Here is a 21742-nt window from a genome sequence, read left to right as displayed (position 1 = left end):
GTGCTCTGGTAAAACAAGAAAACAAGAAAAAAAATGAGAGAAAGAGAGATAATATGTTGATAACTAGATATAATCATTTATAGGTACTATTTTGAATGATAATATTTGTTCTACACACTCATCTCTTGGTAATGTCTTCTATAGAATGTGCCATTTGGACATAAATATTCTTATTTAAAATAAGCATTGTTAATATGAAACCTGCTTAGTAAAGCAACATTATTTATTTGGGGCTGAAGGGAACACACATAGTTTTGCATCCTAATAACTGGTTAAGGAATGTATGTTTAGTAAGCAGAAAGGCACAGGGCTACCTTCATCTATGTAGATGAGATTTCTCTGTCAGCCAAGTACTTTAATCAATGGTTTATTTTAAACCAGGGAGCTCGTTGACTTAAGAGTGTAGTTTGCTTGGCTGGTTCCATCTTAGTAGATAATGTGTCTCAGTATGATTAAACATTCCAGGGGTACCTTTTTAAATTTTTATTTATAAAAAGGAAATACTGACAAAAACCATAGAATAAGAGGGGTACACACAATTCCCACCACCACAACTCCCTATCGCATCCTCTCCCCTGATAGCTTTCCTATTCTTTACCCCTCTGGGAGTATGGACCCAGGGTCATTGTGGGATGCAGAAGGTGGAAGGTCTGGCTTCTGTAATTGCTTCTCCACTGAACATGGGCAATGGCAGTTCGATCCATACTCCCAGCCTGTCTCTCTCCTGTGCATTTAACCCCAAGATCACATTTTTTCCATGCACACTACTAAGCTGTACATTCATAAACTCTTTTTTTTTTAGTGTGTTTATGTGTCTGGGATCTGGGTGTATACTTTTCTGTAACTCTGATTCTAGCTGATATCAATATAATTACTTGGAAAGTGAAAAAAATTTCACTACAGGCCAAGTGGTGGTGCACCTGGTTGGAGTGCACACATCACAGTGCATAAGGACCCAGGTTCAAACATTTGGTCTCTACCTGCAGGGGGGAAGTTTCATGAGCAATAAAGCAGTGCTACAGGGGTCTCTTTCTCCCTCTCAATCTCCCCATCCCTCTCAATTTATCTGTGTCCAAAATAAATTAATAAATAAAATTATTTTAAAAAGAAAAAAATTACTATCTTAATGTTTGGTCTCTTTGGAGAGATTTCATCTAATCAACTATTTTGTGCTAAATTGTAAGTTCTTTGGGTGAATAAATGGAGCCAACTGAATGATAGCTCCACTCATATGTGATAAGTAATATAAATAAGGAAAAGTAAACATGAAGCTTTTCCAGGATTGGGTAAAAACTAAGCAGAGCCAAGAGTCTGAAAGGTCAAGTCCCAGGCACTTTAAGATACCCCTGGCATATTGAAACCAACTGGATTTCCCTGGGCAGACGACCCCATCGATGTATCCTGGAGTCCTGCTTCCCCAGAACCCCACCCCAAAATTTATCACTATACATAAGCAATTAATTCAAGTAATGATATTGGTTATGGTACCTACTACATTTCTCTCTGTACACAACTCAGTGAAGACCCAAAACATACAATCAGAAAGAGACACAAAGATGGTAGGAATAAAACTAGCAACTGGAAGAAGCAACAGCCTCAACACAAATGTTCAACTTAGTAAATTAGTTTTACAGGAAAGTTCAAGTTTTCCCCTTTCCTTGGTAACTACAGAAGACTGTGATTCTAACTACTTAGACATCTGCTTGCTCCAAAAAAACCCTGACTAGAATAAATTTGCATCTTACTGTGGACCAGAATATGATGCTCCTTATTAAACACAAATGAAAATAGTAGAAGTTTTAGCATGTGAGTTGCCTTGAATTTAACACATGAAAGTAATTAATATTTTTATTTTCCTGCTTCCCACCAAAAAAGCAATGCAAAGACCATACAAATGGCAGGAATTCCCCAAGGCTTCTGAAACGTGAGTGTATGAGACTCTATAGAGCTAACCATCACAAGCTATCCTATATTCTTATAATGTCTTTTTCACTATTATGCTATAATTGGTCATAAAATAATTAGGGATATATTTTGCCCATAGTCTAGAGAACACAGGCATTAATACCAAGAAACACCTAAAAGCAAACCAAAATTAAAATGATAAAACACTACTATTCTCCTACTAGATTAAACTAATGAATACAAAAGTCAACAATGTAAAATTAAACACACACAAACTATTTAGTACAGTTTAATACTAAGTAAGTTTAGACATTTAATTTTTTGTTAACTTTTCCATGTCTCCTAACGAGGATACCTTTCATCTCTTAGTATCTAAACACCGTTTAGCTATTTTTCAGCATATGTCTTATCTGATTAGGAAATTTAACTGTTTTAGTCTTCCAAATGTCAAATACTATTGTACTAATGTGAAAATTTTCTCTACTTTATATGAAACCACATACAAGAATTGTCCTATGTTTTCTGAATTTCAGTTGCTCTGAATGAGGTAAGATAAAACTTATTGAAAGTTAGAAAAGAGAAACAATAAAAAAATTCTCCTCTTTAAGCATAATGCTTTTACTGACTTATAAAGAACATTCCAAACTTCACATGTTCTTTTTCTGCCTCACTCTATCTTCTTTCCCTCATCCTTTGCCTAATCAATGATGATAGTGACTCCAAGTGGTTTAATGGATTATGATCTCATGGAGACGTTCAAATAAGCAAAAGAAATTTATTGTTTCTGTTTACACAGTACCTAGGTTTGTGTTTTTTTTTTCACTTCTTTGTACCTAAAAATTTTTATCTAGCATAGGATCATCTATGAAATATTTGACATATAACATAAATTCTTCTTTGGAACAGATGACTAGACATTCTGTTTCATATTCATACAATCTCAGCCGAATTTCATCTTTCACTTTCTCCTAGATAAATGCAACACAGAACACTGTTTAAAATATCATAACAGCTTAGGAATCACATGTTACAAATGACATGTCACAATAATTGAAATCAACAGTCATGGGGTTTGCATTAGTTTCCTGAGGCTGCAGTTACAGAGTGAGACAAACTTGGTGACTTGAAATAATAGAAGTTCATTCACTCCCAAGTCTGGAGGCCAGAAATCTCAACGCAAGGTATTGGCAGGGCTGTACTCCCTTTGGAGGGACTAGAGGAGAATCCTTCCCCAACTCTTCTGGCATCTCATTACTATCAGCATGCTTTGAATCATGGCCACAACTCTTGACATCAGCTTCTCCCTTGTGTGTTTACTCCGCTGTGTGATTCTTATAAAAGACTTGTTAATGAATGTAGTGGACATTTGCAGGAACTAAGATGCAATCCTCATCTTAATTGCAGTTTCAAAGATCTTTTTCCCAAATAATGTGACAGTCACAGGGTCTAGACTTTAGAATGTGTATTTTTATGGACCCCATTCAAATAACTCTGAGGCTTGGTTTCAATGGGAAATAAACAATATCTCATAAAAGAGTATGGTTTATGTATAAATGAATGACCAGCCATTAAGTAATCCTTTCTTCAAACAAGAATTAAATTACTGGAAAAAAAATTTTTCTAACAAGAATTATGTTGGTATGATACTATAACACTGCTTTCAGTTCAAAGGAATGCTGGATAATAAATGTTCTCACCAAAAATATGTGTCATTGAAATAACACATATTATTCTATAGAACTGCAAAGTGTTGAACCTATGAACTTCAGATAAATAAAGCTTAGGAGTAGCAGTAGTTAGTTAATGCTCCAGGAATTATACAAAAAAGTTCATGTGTTTTATTACAGATTTATTTATTAGCTAAGGAAGTCAAACCACCACTTTTCTCTGGTAGACATGGTGCAAGGAGGGATTTAACCTGAGGTCCCCCACACATACAAATACTATGCTTTCCTTTTTGTATTGTGTCCTCAACTGCCATACTTTGTCTAGTTTAGTCCTCACAACGATCCATAAGGTAAAGACATTTCTGGGTGCAGACACTTTCTCATTCTCTCTTGCTTAAAACTGAATCTGGATTTGGGACTTCCCATTTCCCTTGTTAATGATAAGTGAATGGACTTGTAACACAACCGTGGCCAATGACTTGGCAAGAAGAGTTAATGAAGGAATTCTTGGAGCCGGGTGGTAGTGGTGCACCTAGTTAAGCACACAAATTACAGTGTGCAAGGATCCAGGTTCGAGCCCCAAGTCCCCACCTGCAGTGGGAAAGCTTCAGAAGTAGTGAAGTGGGGCTGCAGGTGTCTCTCTGTCTCTCTCTCCCAATCACCCCCTTCCTTATCGATTTCTGGCTGTCTTTATCCAATAAATAATAAAAATTTTAAAAAGGGATTTATGGAATAAGGTGTTCCAGAGCATTAATTTACTTTGTTAAAGGTGCCATAACTAGTGTGTAAATCTGTATATATAAAATATATAATCGTGTCTTCATAAATTAGCCTTTACTCCTTTTCATGTTGCTTTAAATCTGCTGCTTGTTTTTCTTCTTCTAAGGTAGGATAGCCAAAAGAAGGAAAGAAGGGAAATCTCTTTCTCACATTTTAAGTTAATACTATCCTAATAATTTGAGTTGATATGTTGTCCCATTTTTAAATTTTGGTATCCAAAGTTTTCAGGTTAACACCTCATTTTAACTATGTTCTGGAATGTCTGGATATGTAATGTTAAATCAATTTATAACCATTACCAGGGACATAGCACTGAACATAGTGCTAACAAGTGAATGATGCCTGGCTTCGCAGAAACCATTCTGTTCATGTATGCAGTGAAGCAATGAGGCTCCTGCCCTACTAGAGGTAGCCTGGGATTCAGATGCATCACTCAGCTCACAGTGTTACTTTCACTAATCTAAGATAATGGAGTCCTTTCTGCCAGGGCCAAATGAAGAAGGTCAGCATGGTTGCTTAAAGGAAACTTAATCTCACCAGCTAAGAATTTACAGTTTGTTTGTTTGTTTTGAAATCCATACAGAACACTTGTCAATACCAAAATGCCAAAACTGTTGAAGTAATCTTAGTGCTTCTTGGATCCTCTAATTCACTGCTCTAACCCAAATAAAGAATGTCATTGTTGGGAGCTGAGTGGTCACGTGTTGGGGAGTTATCTCATATCACCTTGATCAAGGTTCTGGGTTTGAGACTTTGTTCTCCACCTACAAGGAGGAGCTTCACGAGTGGTGAAGCATGTTTTCGGGTGTCTGTCTCTCTTCCCTCTGTTGCCCCTCCTCTCTCAATTTCTCTCTGTCCTACCAAATATAACAGAAAGAAGGGGGACAGAACTATTATATTATCTTCCCAGATTATGTAGTGAGTATATTCTTCTATACCTTCCTAGTTAAAGAAGAATCCACTACTCCACAACACCAGTTCTGCAAGCTAGAGTTATTATTTCTCTCTATAGTTTCTCTGGTATCATAAAATTAAATTCTCTGTATCTGTACTTTAATTTTTCAATTCATATTTTAACATATTACCCATTATGATATTATTATGGAATTATGCAAATGATTTATTTGATTAATCCATTCTTTATTTCAATTCTTTGTAAGGTGATTAGTATTCAATATATCTCAATTTACCTGCATAATAGCATAATAGTTATGTAAAAAGACCTTCAGGTCAAAAGGACCCAAGACAACAAAGGTCTCTGGTTCAGTTCCCAGCACTACCATAAGCCAGAGCTGAGCACTGCTCAGCTTATTAAATACATATTTAATAAGACAGAAAGACATGCCATAGCAAAAATGATTCTCAATTTCGGTTATTTTTTTTTACTTAGTGTTATATTATATTGATAATTTATGGAGTAAATCATAACTGAAAAAAATTTAAAAGCTGAGCTAATTTTCAAACCATCATGATTTTATACAGTAGGATACTATATCGTAGTGAGAATAAATAATATATAACTACATCTCAAGCATTAGTAATTCTAAGAAATAATGTTGAGTCTAAGGGAAAATAAAGACACAAAACACAACCATATTATTCTACTTATGTAAACAAACAAACTCCATCTGTCTTGTTAGAAACCAAGATAGAAATAGCAGAAAACACAACGGGAATTTTCTAAAGAAAAGAAAGAAAGAAGGTGGAAAATGGCCACAGGGAACAGTGGATTTGTAGTGCTGGCACCCAGCTCCTGTGATAATCCTGTTGGCAACAGGAGACAAAACAAAACAAAACAAAACAAAAGGAATGCCGTTGCGCATAGAAAAACATGCGTTTGGTAAACTTTAAACTCTTCTATATTCAGAGTATCCATTGGGCTATATAAGTACTATTATCATGAGATTATTATAGCTACAAAAGAAAAAGTTTTCTGTTACCAAAGCACCTAGATATCTTAGACATCTGGCACGTTTGGTTGTTTCTCTCTGCACAAGTGGAGGAAAGCAAAGGCTGAGTTTCATCACTAAAGACGGTATCCTTGCTACTTTTAAGAGTTTGTTATATACTAAAAATGGGGGAAAAAATCTAAATAATTAATTTTCTGGCATGACAGGTGGACTGTAAACTAGATGACTGAAGAGGCCAGGAGGTGGTGCACTTGGTTAGGCGCACACATTACAATGCACAAGGATGCAAGTTCAAGACCCTGGTCCCCACCAGCAGGGAGAAAGCTTCACAAGTGGTGAAGTAGTGCTGCAAGTGTCTGTCTCTTTACCACCCCTCCCCTCTAAAGTTATCTCTCTCTCCAATGAAACATAAATAAATAAAAATAAATTAATTAATTAACTAGATGATTGGCTAAAGTACAACAAACATTTTGCCATAGCAGAAATGATTCTCAATTTTGGAGACTTCAGGAGCATTTGTGATCTACATATACAGTCAAACGCCTGACATATTACCTTTAAATATAGCTCATCAGAATAGTTCGTTCTGAGATATAAAGTCAAGATCTAACATATTGTTTGAGAGATGAGTAGTAACCACAGTATATCATGGTGAAGTTCATTTGTTCTATCTCTTTTTACATGGCAAGTAATAGCAGAAATATTAAACATAGAAGTTACTAAAAGCCCTTCTTAATAAGTTACTATAAAATGGTCAAATGCAGACTATCATACTCTTTGCTTCAGTTCGTCTCAATCTAAAGTCATAGGCTTCCTGAGAAAATTTATAATCAGATCCTATGAGAACAGGTTTGGCTATGGTTCCTTTCTTACTGACATTACAGAGACTTTTCTGGTATATTATTGATTTTTTTAAATCTTTTTTTTCACAGTATTTGTCTAGCTCCTTTAAAAACATAGTATTGCTTTAAAATGGAAATAATATATTTATTCTTTTATAATCAGTTTGCCTGTGACTACACTGATTAAGGAAAAATTTTTAAAGATTTTAAATAATCCAAGATGTCAAAGAATATACTTGTCTATAAAATCTGTCTGTATGTTACTCAGTCAGTATTAAGCTGCTAAGAGGAAGCTAAAATTTTATTGCAAAATCTTATTGCTAGCCTGGTTCAGACAATCCACCACTGCATAAGCGTGCATACTACCAAAGTAGTCACTAAACCATCCCAGAAGCAATAATTATACGTAGTCTCAGAATCCTGTTAAACTAGAATGATTTGAACGGTTTGAGTATAAAATAATATGAGATAAACTATTACATTTATAATGATGCCTTGTCCTCTTGAAACAAAAAAATGAAGGTCTCTGAAAACGCTAAAACCCAGCATTCAAATAAAATGATTCCAGGCAATTCAGGGTTCTGTGCGGTCCTCCACAAAGCCAAAAACCTTTCATCGGGGCAGTGGTCTGGGTAGGAATAGGTTTCACTTAATACCTTTGTGGCTACTATGACTCTTTAATAAAATTCTTCAATATTATTTCTCCAGAATTAGGTAATCTAAATAAAATATGGGTTGCAAATGGACCATGGCATCTCTCGTTTCTTTGTTGTGATAAAATATTTCTTGACCTCATTTGTATTATGGTAGGACAAACATACAAATGATAGAATCATACAACTATATAAATATACTCAAGTGAAATTCTTGCAAGATCTGACTTGAATTCACTCAATGTATGAGACACAGTGAATAACTGAATGTGTGGAGTAACATGTTAAATGAGAGACTGGACAGTTTTCTATATGTGAGAAGACATAAAGATGCTAAAATTAAAAGTAAGATTTGTCTGAATTATTTGAAATGGAATAAAATTACATTATAGGGGCTACATCTTCTATTTCAAGTTTCCTACTTAAAAAAAAAGACCAGACTTCCCTGGACAGACAACCCCACCAATGTGTCCTGGAGCTCTGCTTCCTCAGAGCCCTGCCCCACTAGGGAAAGAGAGAGGCAGGCTGGGAGTATGGATCAACCTGTCAACGCATGTCAGCAGGGAAGAAATTACAGAAACCAGACCTTCCACCTTCTGCATCCCACAATGACCTTGGGTCCATATTCCCAGAGGGATAAAGAATAGGAAGGCTATCAGGGGAGTGGGTGGGATACAGAGTTCTGGTGGTGGGAACTGTGTGGAGTTGTACCCCTCTTATCCTATGGTTTTGTCAGTGTTTCTTTTTATAAAGAAAAAAAAAGCAACAATTATATTTGAACTTTCACATCAAAAAGCAATTTAGTATTTTCTAAGTATGACACGCTTTTCTAAATAACTAGATGGCTACCATTTTCATAAAGAAAAGGACATCTAAATGCTCATATTTAAGGTAAAAAGTATGATTTTTATTATTGTTTTGTGAGGTAGGTGAATGATATGACCAATAAAAAATGATAGGAGGTAAAAAAAAAAGACAAAAAAAACTCAGTAAACATCACAACCTCAGTCTCTAAAAAAACCAATCAATTACGTAATATGTGCCTTCAAAATAGAAATTTTATTTGATGTGATGCATTTATGAGCTATCCAGAGTATCAGTTGAGTGTCACAATCTCACTGCATCTTTGTTTTCAGACTACCTTATTCTCGGGAGAGATCTTTATGAGGTAGTTGTCACATGTGCACATTTATATTATCTGCCTAGAATGGGTGTCTGTGCACATAACAGTGAACCACAATCTTCTACCATCATCCTGCACTGAATCCTCAACATTCACTCGACTCCTTCACACTCCACCCCAGGCCCTGCAGTCCTTGATGCTGCTGCAACAGACTAAAACTCATAATAAATTGAGGAGATGGAGCATAACTCAGTATGGTGGTATGATGGCACTGGGACTTTGTTGGTGAGTGCTGTCTTCTTCTTTTTTTTAATATTTATTTATTTATTTCGTCTAGTTTCACCCTATTATTTTCCCTTTTGTAGGTACCATTTCTGAGTAAGGTCATGCAGTATTCTTCTTTTTTTATATTTATTTTATTTATTTATTTATTCCCTTTTGTTGCCCTTGTTGTTTTATTGTTGTAGTTATTATTGCTGTTGTCGTTGTTGGATAGGACAGAGAGAAATGGAGAGAGGAGGGGAAGACAGAGGAGGAGAGAAAGATAGATACCTGTAGACCTGCTTCACCGCCTGTGAAGCGTCTCCCCTGCAGGTGGGGAGCCGGGGTTCGAACCGGGATCCTTATGCCGGTCCTTGTGCTTTGCGCCACCTGTGCTTAACCCGCTGTGCTACAGCCCGACTCCCCATTCTTCTTTTGGCTTGGCTCTATCTGACAAATAAAGATAATTTAAATAAGGTAAGATGAGATGAGGTGAGGTGAGGTGAGGTGAGGTGAGGTGAGGTGAGGTGAGGTGAGGTGAGGTGAGATGAGATAAGATGAGGAAGCCAAAAGGTGCCTCAAAGGTAAATTTGGATTTTTTCCCTTTTCTAGCAGAGGAAAATTTATCCTCAGTTGTCTTATTTAGGCAATTGCATTGGTTTTCTATTGCTACTCTAACAAACTAACTCACCTTTAACTACCTATAGCACAAATTTACTATTTTGTAGTTCCTAAAGTTCAAGATCTAAAATGTGTTTTACTAGAATCAAATCGAGATATTAGTAGGGTTACTGAGACTCAGCCACAGCAAGCCCAGCTGTCCTGGCGATCAAAACAATCTACACATGCATTTAATAAAGGGGGAAGAAACCCCATAGCAGCAGTAGTTCTCGCCTGTGCTTGACCTCTCAGGTAAAATAAAAACAAACTTTGCAAATCACACAAGGCATTTAAAAGTATATTCAATTTAAAGTCACATGCTCTTGGGAAATAATTTTTCACATGAGATGAGCTTAAACCTGGGTTATTTTCTCACTTTAGTGTACTAATTGTGAGTTTTATTTGAAGATACAGATCTATGGCACACATTCAAGCAGAGGGACATTCTCAATAAATAACAAATTGAAAAATACCTTTTCTGTTATTAGTGAGGCAGTCAGCTAAGAAACTTTTGCTCTAAACACAGACCCTAAGAAGTCTTTCATTATCTTCTTTAGACATTATATCCATCTATTCAAATGAGGCAACATAACATCTATATGCAGGAGTAGGAATATTTCACTCTAGATATACAGTAGAACGCTTGGGTTTAGTAGTAATAACCTCTTACTGCATATTAAGTTGTTCTCCAAACTCAGTGTCTTAAAACAGCAAACATTCATTATCTCACAGTTTCTCTGGGTCATGAATATGGAAAGAACTTTATTACATGAATTTTTCTGATTCTTTAATCTAGGTATTGACTGGACTCGCAATAATCTCCAGGCTCAACTAAAGAAGCCTCCACTTCCAAGAATACTCATCTGACTTTGGAGAAGACTCAGATTTCATTTCTTAAATCAATTGAACACTGATTTACCATGCCATAAAATTTCAGTGGTGAAATCTTACATCCCTCTGTAGAAGACAACACTCGGGAATCAGACGGTAGCGCAGCGGGTTAAGCGCGGGTGGCGTAAAGCGCAAGGACCGGCATAAAGATCCTAGTTCGTGCCCCCGGCTCCCCACCTGCAAGGGAGTCTCTTCACAGGTGGAGAAGCAGGTCTGCAGGTGTTTGCTCTCCCCCTCTCTGTCTTCCCCTCCTCTCTCCATTTCTCTCTGTCCTATCCAACAATGACGACATGAATAACAAAAATAGTAACTACAACAATAAACAACAAAGACAACAAAAGGGAATAAATAAATAAATATTAAAAAAAAAGAAGACAGCACTCACCAACAAAGTCCCAGTGCCATCACACCACCATGCTGAGTTATGCTCCATCTCCTCAATTTATTATGAGTTTTAGTGTTTTCATCAACAATGGGTATTGAATCTCATCAAATGTCTTTTTTCAGCATCTATTGAGATGATCATGCCTTTTCAACTTCAATATCCCTTTCTTGAGGAAATGTTTATTTATGGGAGTATGATTGTCAAAGGTGTACATTTTCTATTTTCCAAGATAATTTCCAGCATGCTTTATCCTCTGTTAAATTGTCATCCCCTTCCGCCATAGAACACTATTTCCCAGTCCCCCCATATCAGCTCTACTCCCTCTTCTGAGACCCCAGATCTCTTGTGGATAGATGACAGTTCACAAGTGACTAGGGCTATAATCAGGTGTTTATAATCAGCTGAAGCAAGCAGTAAATTATTTTTTTAGACTTAAGCTTCCTCATGCAGGCACTTTTGGGGGGGTCTGGGGGGGTCTGCTAGTTTCCTCTCAGGAATATGATCTTGGGTAATTAAAAACTATATCAGTGTTTATATAAGGCTTTCAATGTCAGGGATGGGGTTAGATGAAATTTATGATCAGGGCCTGTAGTTTTTACAGGCTGAAGTTGAATCCTAGTTGAGAAAGTTTAGAGAAACCTGGCTACACTTTGGTCTCAGAGTGATTCTTTACAACGTTTGTAATAGGAAAACTTACACCCACTAGTTATTTTCAGATCTTCAATTGTAAGCCAAATTCATTACTGTACAAATCCAATGGTTCTTGAGTCAATGTTGATAAAAAGAAAATATCCTTATGGGGCCAGTCAGTGGCATACCTGGTTAAGTATACATATTACAGTGTGCAAGGACCTAAGTTCAAGCCCCTGGTCCCCACCTGAAAGGGAAAAGCCTAATGAGTGGTGAAGCGGGGCTGCAGGTATCTCTCTGTTTCTTTTCCTCTCTCTCTCTCTCCCTCTCTTTTCATTTTCTCTCTGTCTCTATCCAATAATAAATAAATACATTTTTAATTAAAAAATAATATATAAAAAATTCTTTTATGCTACTCAGTTTTTCTCTAGTGGCAGGAGTCTATCAGCTAACTAACATATCAGTTTCTTCTTTGTTCCTGGACTTACTGAACATGGATTTTTATGGCTCTTAGTTCCCCAAATGTAGAATCATGTCACTTGCTTGTATGATTAGATGCCATGTTCAAGTTTTCTGGACCAAGGAGAACCGAAAGTACAATCTCTTCAATGTCAGCCAGCCAACCCCCCAGCAAACCAGCCAGAAATTTCTGAAAATTTCCACAAATGACCAGCTGTGGTCAACATCTGTGTTCCAGAGCTGGGTCCCTCACACAGTGCAAGCTCTCAGAGCCAGCTCTCACTATGAACTGGAGGTCCCATCATCCATTTTCGGTCTCCTGATATTTTTGCTTGTCTAGGATTGGCTAATTGTAACAGAAAGAAACATATTTTGTTATGTTCAACCTTGCAGGATATTTTCCAACCCAGAAGATTCTTATTAAAAACAGTCCAGCAAAGATTCTGGATTTTCCAGCTCTCAGTTCCACACAACTGAATAAGAACACATGTGGGAAGAAACATTTTCTATAGTAGTTACAGTACTATGTGATAGAGAAAAAGTAACAGAATTATTATTAGCATTCATATTATTTTTGGAGATGATATTGCTGATAATACATTTTTTTAAAAAAGCAATTGAGTCCGATTTTTTTTGTTGTTTTCTTTTTCAAGTGCTTATATTAAGTAGTGTTTTTGAGAAAAATCAAGTTTTAGTGACTTCTTATACAGACTTTGAGTAATGTATTAGTAATACCAATACTAAGGTAATATGTCTTACAGATAACTGGCATTCTATTTCCAGTTAACTCTGAGTTTCAGTTTACTGATCTTTGAATTCATACTAGTATAACTCCTCTTTCAGAGTTGTTGTGAGAAGTAAAGTAAATAACATAGATTAAAACATCTATAAGTAAAGGTAGATAACATAATGGTTCTGCAAAGAGATTCTCATGCTTGAGGCTCCGAAGTCCCAGGTTCAATCCCCCTGCACGACCATAAATCAAAGCTGAGCAGTGCTCTGGTGCAAAAAAAAAAAAAAAATCTATATAATGTCTGTGATGTAACAAATACAAAATTAATCTACTATTCTCTATTTCTTTGTTGGAAATGTTATATAAGATTTTTGTTTTGTTTTGTTTTGTTCTGTGTTTTTATAGATAAGTAGAGAGGAAATTTTTAGGTTTTGGCGCTTTTTTTTGTCATTAGTGTCTCAGATCAAGGTAAGTTAGAATGTGAGTTAAGTTCCTTTGGTTGCATAGAGGGGACTGATTTACTTCACATTGCTTCTTTGCTTAGTAGATAATTTGGCCTTAATAACAATGCAGATTTTACTTGAATGTCTCCTACACACACGAGCAGAAAAGATTATTTATGCCTCTAGTATAATGAGGCTGGTGTTTCCCTAGTGAGAAATCCTAAGTGCCTGTTCTTTCTGAAATGATACTAATTCCCCTTTATTCTTCTATTTCTCTGAGCCGATTTATACTAGCAAAAATCTCTAGACATAATGAAACAAAAGCAACAACTTTTCAATCTAGCAAATATACTGGACATTGACCCTGAGTAAAACGTCATCTTAAGTTGAAGGATTGGTACACTTTGTATGAAAAATGAAGAGGGCCAAAATAATTTACAAAACAGAGCAGTAGTGCAAAAGAGGAAATGTCACTCACACATGACAAAACAGAGATTGGGCAGTTTGGACTAAAACATGTAGTTTATGTTTAAGAGTCAAAGACAACACACTTCCTCCTTCAGTTATCAACTGTTCTCTCTTTGACCATTTTTTGCCAGACAAGATCGCTGCTGCCAGACTTCTCAAATAAATTTTCTATACCCATTACATCTATTTCCTCTCCACCTACTTCCGCTTTCACCCCTTGTAATTTACTTTCCATGACTAACGAACTGCCAAGTCTATGATTATATTTGAATTGCAGAGGTTTCAATGTTCTTTTTAACAATCTGTTCTCTTGGCTTCTCTCTGTCTTTATTATTTGTTTGTTTGTTTGTTGTTACATTTCTTTTGACCTTTTGCCCCAGTGATATCTGTGTATGTCACTCAATACTACTTTTGTCTTTATTATCTGCTACAGGGATATAGTCATTCCCCAAGTTTTAATCACACTTTACCAAAAGTGCTACCTTGCTGCTTGCTGCTAAAGTTTTTCCTTGACTTATGTCCACACAAATATGTTGTATCCTCACATTCATCCTTCTGAACCCAATCCCACTATCTCTTTATTATTATTTTTTTTATTTATAAAGTGGAGATATTGTAAGAACATAGAATAAGAGAGATACAGTTCCATACAATTCCCACCACCACAACTCCCTATCCCATCTCCCACCCCACCCCACCCCTTGAAAGCTTTCCTATTCTTTATCCCTCTGGGAGTATGGACCCAGGCCCATTATGGGGTGCAGAAGATGGAAGGTCTGGCTTCTGTAATTACTTCCTCACTGAAGATGGGCATTGACAGGTCGATTCATATTCCCAGCCTGTCTCTCTTTCTCTAGTGGGGCAGGGATCTGGGGAGGCAGGGTTCAAGGACACATTGGTGGGGTCATCTGCACAGGGAAGTCAGGTTGGTATCATGGTAGCATCTGGAACCTGGTGGCTGAAAAAGAGTTAAGGTATAAAGCAGAACAAATTGACAAATATAGTCCGACTCTCACAAGTACTTGTTGATCATTCTATCTTTCAGCCTACATGCAAATTTTCACAAAATTTGGGAAGGTAGCTTAGCAGTAGAGTCTGTGCCTTATATCCCTGAGACCCTGAGTTTGATCCACTGCACCTCATTAAATGGAATAGTGGTCTCTATTATCTCTCTCCCTCTCCCTCTCTCCCTCTCTCTCAATATAAGTGAAATAAAAAATAAGAGATTTTGCAGTCAGGAAATGACTCAATGCTTAGAACAAAGGTTGTGCATGCCTGCAGCCCTGGGTCTGATCCCCTGCAACACCTATGCTACAGTCTTGCTCTGGCATCTTCCTCAAGAAATAAATTAAATGAATCTTTGTAAAAATTCTATTTATTTTCTTAAATTTTTTAAATCCAGAAAATAATTAAAAATAATTTATAAGCAAATGTACTGCAAAACATTATTCCCCCCACCCAATAAACCGGAAAAAATAATGACAGACAAAAACATACTAAATGATTCAGGTTCTTACAGGTCAGAGAAATTCCTTTACATGGGCTCCATTTACAATAAACTTCCTCACCTTGTGTGACCATTTTCTATCAGTTATCTCTTCAAGATTCAGTATGAAGCTCTCAAGATCTTTTAAATTTATTTTTAGTATATTCACTTACTCTGTGATAGAGACAGAAATCTAGAGAGACTGATTGACTAGGTCATAACTAGAGTCCTAGGAATAAAGCCAGGAGACTCAGATATGCTAGGAATGTTCTATCTTCTGATCCACCTCCCTAACTACATTCTAAAACATCTTTTTTTTTTTTTTTTTACTAATCTTTTATTAAAAAGAAAGAGAAACCTGAGAACTTATCTTCTCTCACATACGCAGTGCTAGGACTCCAGGATTATAATCCCTGCACTCTACTGCTGAGTTCTCTCCCAGCTCCATTAAATCTCTTAGAATGTGTTTCCACTATGTGTTCCTACCCTATGGTTTTGTTAATTTATCCTTTCTTAAATAAATAAATAGATAAATAAATAAATAAATAAATAAATAAATAAAAAGAATGTGTTCCCACTGTTCCTCTTCTATGCTAAGGGTTGGTTTTTTTAGGCACAGTTCCTCTTTTCACAATGTGAATACATTAAAAAGACAATCAGTGTCTCGTTCTGCATCCAATATGTGGCATAATTTCAGACATACCACACAAAACATATCCTTGTGTTTATGGAAAAACAAATAAAGAAAGCAGCCAGAAGTTCAGACCAACTGATTAGTGAATTATCTTTCCTTTTTTAAAAAAAATCTATTTTATTTATTTCATATGATAATTGAGAAAGAGGGCAGGGAGAGACAGTGCACACTTTCTTACTTACTCTGCCAGGGATTAAGCCAATATCCTTAATTATGAATTTTCTAATCTTGTATGCAAAAATTATTTATTTGGCATCTCTATTTTTACTAACAAAATAGAGACTTTCAAACTCAGAGTTCAGTCTCTGAGAGTTTCTCTCTAGAAGGATTTTTTTCCCTTCTTGATAGCCTGCAATATTCTAGAATGTTTGTCTCATTTTCCCCCACCCCTCAATAATAATTTATCTACACATTCACACACATCTGAAGAATCATCTAACTAAAGAACTGATTAAAGAGTAAACTAAACTGAACATAAAATTTGGGGTCAACTGGTAGAACTAAAACCAAATGTTTGCACTCTCTGGAAGGTCTTCTTAGTCTCTGTCAAAATCCTTCTCCAGTATCAAATTCTTTTCCTCCATTTAACTTCTCAATTTTACTTAGCAGATGGTCTTGATCTATAATAGTCACTTAAGTATGCTTTTGCCTATTATATTTTCCTTCAACACTAAACTAGGTGAGGTTACAAGTATGTATTATCAATGCTTTTAGAACACCTGACACAGATTTGATCACGGCTGCATGGTTGAACTGACATGCCATGAGCTAGGACACCCCAGCCTCATCAGAGATGATATAAGTTCAACACAGTCACTGGATACACACAGAGTCCTGAGTGATGGAGAAACATTGCTCACACCCTACCCCAACTGACAGTTTATCACACGAGGCCTTGCTCATTTTTTTTCTGAAAGTAAGACAGTTTCTGGGGTGTTGTCATTGTCCATTTCTGTCCACAAGAGCGCTGTGCCGTCATCCACTCTACAAAGGAAGAGCCCAAGGAAACACTGGCTTCCGCTAAGCAACTTCAAATCCAGATACACCACTAAACTGTTGAAGAGACATCCAAAATGAAAAGCCCAGGATAACTTGCCCTTGCCCTACCATTTCCTGTGACAAAATGTCTGTTCAGTAACAATGTAACAGATGATAAGAGCACCAATCACAAGAGGAATTGGCTCAACCAACCCATACTAAATGGTGATGATAATAACCAGACTAAACAAATCATTAAAAATATGTCCCCATCTTCAATCTGGATTTTAAAATGCTTCTGAGTAACTTGGATACAGAGTTTCACTTTAATAAACACAAGAATAACTAGTACCAAATGGTTTAGCAATAACTGTTCATTGAAAAGGTATTTTTTCTCTTTTTTAGTTTTTTTTTTATAAAATTAAAATATTGACAAGACTATAGGATGTACTATAGGGGTACATTTCGAGACAATTCCCACCTCCAGAGCTCCATATCCAATCCCTTCCCTTGATAGCATCCCTATTCTTGATCCCTCTGGGAGTATGGACCCAGGATCATTGTGGGGTGCAGAACGTGGGAGGTCTGGCTTCTGTAATTGCTTCTCCACTGATCATGGGTGTTGTCAGATCGATCCATACTCCCAGCCTGTCTCTCTCATTCCCTAGTGGGACGGGGATCTGTGGAGGTGGGGCTCCAAGACACATGGTGGGATCGTCTAGCCCAGGGAAGTCAGGTTGGTATCATGGTAACATCTGGAAGCTGGAGGCTGAAAAAGAGTTAAGATAGGAAGCAAGACAAATTGTTGACTAATCATGAACCTAAAGGCAAGAATATGGCAGATGAAGATTTGGGAACTCCATTTTGGAAAAAAACTAGTAAGTCTATTTTAGGTATATTCCAAGGGGTTCATGACTTTACTAGTTTTCTCCTGAGCCTGACATCTAATACGCAGGTGTACCCAGGTTACTGTCTGGGGAGATGGTGTCATAGTTGGAAAAAGGACTATAAAGCTGAATAATAACAAGAATATACAAAGAGCTCAGCAAACTTAGCAACAAAAATGATCCCATCCAAAAATGGGCAGAGGATATGAACAGAATATTCATTACAGAAGAGATCCAAAAGGTTAACAAACATATGAAAATTAGCTCCAGGTCACTGATTGTCAGAGAAATGCAAATAAAGACAATATTTAGATATCACCTCACCTCTGTGAGAATGTCATACATCAAAAAGGACAGCGGCAACAAATGCTGGAGGAGAGGTTGTGGGGACAAAGGAACCCTCCTTCACTGCTGGTGGGAATGTAAATTGTTCCAACCTCTGTGGAGAGCGGTCTAGAGAACTCTCATATGACCCAGTAATTTCTCTGCTAGGGATATATCCTAAGGACTCCATAACACCCAACCAAAAAAAAAAAAAAAAAAAGATACGTTCATAGCAGCGTAATTTGTAATATCTAACTAAAACCTGGAAGCAAACCAGGTACCAATAACAGATGAATGGCTAAGAAAGCTATGTTACATATGGAATGCTACAAGGCTATTAAGAACAATGAACCCACCTTCTCTGACCCATCTTGGATGGAGCTAGAAAGAAAAGTGTTGTTTTTTTTTTAATTGCATGTTAGAGGAGATAACATTTGAGAATAGACTGGATTCTTCCTGGAGTGCCCATTCTTTATGTAGAAGTGTTAGATAAAAGGTCAGTCTTTATCAACATTAGTTAGATATTTAACCCTGCAAATATGTGGACACAGGTCAGACATGATAAGTCAGTAGTGAATGAAAACATATTCAAGTGACTTTTTTCATTTGAGAAACAGGTATTTACTGCAAAAAAATAATAAATTGACCATTTTTTAATTATACAAATTCATTAAAAAATAGGAAACTAGTTTCTTGGATATTACCTCCAGTGTTTTTTTTAGTAAAGCCTACCCATTTGTAGCTGATGAAGAGTAAAAGTAACCAAAAACATTTTCAAAACTTGGGTGGCAATTTTCACATCCAAGAGATATGAAATAACAAATGTTTCAAAAGGAATATTTTACTTTGAATCTTCCATTTTTGCCCTTTCCATAACCTGTACAATGTGTTTTTCCTAATGTCATTTTTCCTGGCGGAGAAGCACATGAACAAGAATAGAGGCTTAAAAAAAAAAAGTGGAGGTGGGGAGAGCATGGGTGTTATGTCACAAGTGACTTCAAATGGAAGAAAAACACCCATTCCACATTTCATCCTGGAGAGAGAATGGAAATTTAAAGATCATGTTCACTGGTGTTCCCTTTGTGCCCACACTCGACCAGAGATTTCTCTGGATTAACCTAACTGTTATCCAACTTGTTCCTTTATAGAAAGTAATGATTATTCCAACATGCCATGGAGCAGTTTGAATTGTTTTCACCTCTTGCTATGCTGAATCTCATGAACTCTACTGATATGAAAGACTTGTACTATTGATTCACTTCCCTAAGGAACATTTGAGGTATTTAAAGAAGCTCACCTTTCTTCAAGCTGACTAATACCAATTTTCCAATATATTTTTTTAAATATTTATTTTATTTATTCCCTTTTTTTGCCTTTGCTGTTTTTTTTATTGTTGTAGTTATTATTGTTGTTGTTGTTGTTGGATAGGACAGAGAGAAATGGAGAGAGGAGGGGAAGACAGAGAGGGGGAGAGAAAGACAGACACCTGCAGACCTGCTTCACCACTTATGAAGTGACTCCCCTGCAGGTGGGGAGCCAGGGCTTGAACCAGGATCCTTATGCCGGTCCTTGAGCTTTGCGCCACCTGCGCTTAACCCGCTGCGCTACAGCCCGACTCCCTTTCCAATATTTTTAATTATTTTCCAGCTTTAATGAGGTATGGTTGATAAAGTGCATGCATATAAATTGAACAGTGTCATTTTTTTCCAAATAATTTGTTGCTTTAACATTGGTTTACAATATACAATTTTTGGAATATAGTTTTACGTGTGTGTGTGTGTGTGTGTGTGTGTGTGTGTGTGTGTGTGTGTGTACAGCTCACTATGTCTACGACCAAAGTTCCTGAGAGAACCCTTCACCTTTCCTCATAGTTCTCTACTTCCCTCTCACAAGGACCAAAGCTTTCTGAGTCGAAAAATGAGTTTGCGTGTCAAGTTCATTTTAGCTACTATATTCTACATACGAATGAAACCATCAGGTAGATGACTTTTTCTATAGATATGTGTGGTTCAAGCTAACTAGCACCCTCATCAGTCATATACATTATTACCTTTGTGTGTGTGGTTGCATCATTTAAAATTTATTTTCTTAGCAAATTAAAAGGTATATAGAGTATATGATTATTAGCTACACTCACCATACTGTCCTCCATGCTGAAATACTTCATCTAAAATTTATTTTTTAATTTTTTAATTATCTTTATTTATTGGATAGAGACAGCCAGAAATCAAGAAGGGGGGTTGTTAGAGAGGGAGAGAGACAGAGAGATACTTGTAGCCCTGCTTCACCGCTTTGTGAAGCTTTCCCTCTGCAGGTGGAGACCTGGGGCTTGAACCCTGGTCCTTGCACACTGTAATGTGTGTGCTTAACCAAGTGCACCACCACCTGGCCCCCATCTAATATCTCTAACTTCAATATAATCATGCCAGGAACTCTGGACCTTTTTTTATTATTATTTCTTTATTGGGGAATTAATGTTTTACATTCGACAATAAATACAATAGTTTGTACATGCATAACATTTCCCAGTTTTCCATATAACAATACAACCCCCACTAGGTCCTCTGTCATCCTTCTTGGATCTGTATTTTCCCCCACCCACCCACCCCAGAGTCTTTTACTTTGGTGTAATATGCCAATTCCAGTTCAGGTTCTACTTGTGTTTTCTCTTCTGATCTTGTTTTTCAACTTCTGCCTGAGAGTGAGATCATCCCATTCTGGACCTTTTTAATATACCTTAAGAAGATAACATTTTATGGTCTAGAAGATGGTACAGTGGATAAAGCATTGGACTCTAAAGCATAGGGTTCTGATTTCAGTCATTGACATTGTATGTGCCAGAGTAATATATCAGTCCTCTCTCTCTCTCTTTCTCTCTCTCTCTCCCAATGTCTTTATCATAAGTTTATAAATGAATCTTTTAAAAATATAGTATATTGTGGACAGGCAAAATACTTCTCCTAGATACTATTTATGCCACCAATCAAGTGAGTCAGATTTGAACCTACCCCTAGCCACACTGGATGGAACTTCAGTGTTGAGGTGACTTTTGCCATCTCCCTCCCTCTATCAGCTGATACATCCAAGGATAGTATAGAAGTGTTTAGATGTACTTTTGGGAGTGGGGAATGACTGCTGAAAAATGACATATATGCTTAATAACTGTTCATTTTTACTAGTTCAATAATGGCCCAAAACTCAGGCAGAGTGATAGCACCTAGATGCCACAATATACTTATCCTCTGGTTGAATTTTCCATCAGTAAGACTATGTAAAAGCATGATTCCAACCAACGTTAGATATTGTCAATGTCAGCATTTATAATAGAATATTAGATGCTTTAATAAGCTGGGATAAGGATGCCATGCAAGATTTTATCAGCCTTTGGGGGCATGCTTACTCATCCTGTAGAATTCAAGGAGCACAATAGAGGCACAACTCCTTTCATTGACGTCCATGATTTTGTTCTGGTGGTATTTGCTTCCATGGCTAGTAGAATCTCACAGTAGGATCCACTCTGGCAGATACATAACAAATATTCCAGGAAATTCGTTCTCCCCTTA

Source organism: Erinaceus europaeus, chromosome 9, assembly GCF_950295315.1.
Source record: "Erinaceus europaeus chromosome 9, mEriEur2.1, whole genome shotgun sequence".
Classification (NCBI taxonomy): Eukaryota; Metazoa; Chordata; class Mammalia; order Eulipotyphla; family Erinaceidae; genus Erinaceus; species Erinaceus europaeus.
This window is presented reverse-complemented; position numbering follows the sequence as displayed.